Below are 1,305 nucleotides of genomic sequence, written 5' to 3'. Positions count from 1 at the left end.
TGCTGAACAAGAACTGTGCTGGTGAATGTGCCTTATTCCTTGTCTTCAGTTATAGCCCAATTATGATACAAAGTATACTGTTCATGATGGGCAGACTTACATGGATGAAAGTGCTTTACAAGTATAAAGAACCATACAGATGTGTGCTGTAATCATTATTCTTAGATTGCCTAACATTAGCCATGAAAAAAAAAAAAGCATTGGAACATTTTACCCATGTTTTTTTACACATAATGAGTAGTTTTTAAATAGCCAAAAATGATTTTTAAAAATATATAGGTAAGATTTTTTTATGACCTTCAGTATCTTCACTCAGCCCTCAGAAGTCATTTCCTTAAGGTAAACTCCGCAGTCAGAAGATACCAGAGACACTTGGGTTCTTAAACTGCAGACTTACTCCAATATTCTGAGGTCACATTTATTCCAAAGGAAAAATGCCTCTGTGTCTCTTCAGTGAGAAGGAATTATAAAGATTGCCTCAGTTATCCGCAATGGAATCTTCCCTTCCCCCTGTTTCAAACCAGGTAAATAAATTAACAAGAGGTTAAGACCTACTTGCTCCTATGACATAAAAATGATTAACATGGTTACTACTTTCACTCTTATAAGGTCAGCTTTTCAAGAACGTAAGGGATCTATTAGTAAAGTAAATTGAAGGACAAAATTGCACATAGCCAAGTGTGCATCAGACCCCTGATGAAATATTGATGCAATACTGCATCAGACCCCTGATGAAATATTAAAAATAACAGTACTTGCGAGCATAGCACGTGTAATTTCTGTTATGGCTTTTCATCTAAGATGATGTGGGGGGCATTTCAACCCATTTAGATACCTTTACCTACCCTATAGCATTAATATTTCCTATCCTGGTTTCCAAGACTTTCTTAAAAATGATACTGCTCTTTGAAAAATACCAAAAAGTACTCCAGACTTTGTGTTCTACACCAGGCTACCACATGAGGGCATTCTTCCCCTAAAATATATGCAAGCAGGTATTACCAGTGATTTCTTCTAATAGAGAAAAATATGTGTAATTTGCTTCATGAGGCTGTTTGGCCTGACTAGGCAGTATTTACACTAATGACTGAGTCTAACATGATACTTTGTTTCCTTCACTTGATTTTTCTCTGAATTTGAATTTTATAGGGTGCTGGTCTATGGCTTGGATGACAACCAAAATACTGGCTATAATATTTAAGCAAATGTTTTTCGTTTTGCTCCTTATTTGCAGGTGGAGTTCTCTAATAAACTTGTCGGTTCACTGTATGTCTTTCGTAGGGTTTTTTTGAAGAAGAAGAAGGG

At 35.9% G+C, this 1,305-nt stretch overlaps 1 protein-coding gene across 1 annotated transcript in view; it reads left to right on the top strand.

The window, feature by feature from the left end:
* Positions 1–1,305, top strand: part of DOCK10 (dedicator of cytokinesis 10) — a 212,025-nt gene that overhangs the window by 199,557 nt on the left and 11,163 nt on the right.

This window comes from Lipotes vexillifer, unplaced genomic scaffold (assembly GCF_000442215.2).
Source record: "Lipotes vexillifer unplaced genomic scaffold, Lipotes_vexillifer_v1.1 scaffold907, whole genome shotgun sequence".
NCBI classification, from domain to species: Eukaryota; Metazoa; Chordata; class Mammalia; order Artiodactyla; family Lipotidae; genus Lipotes; species Lipotes vexillifer.
This window is presented reverse-complemented; position numbering and strand designations above follow the sequence as displayed.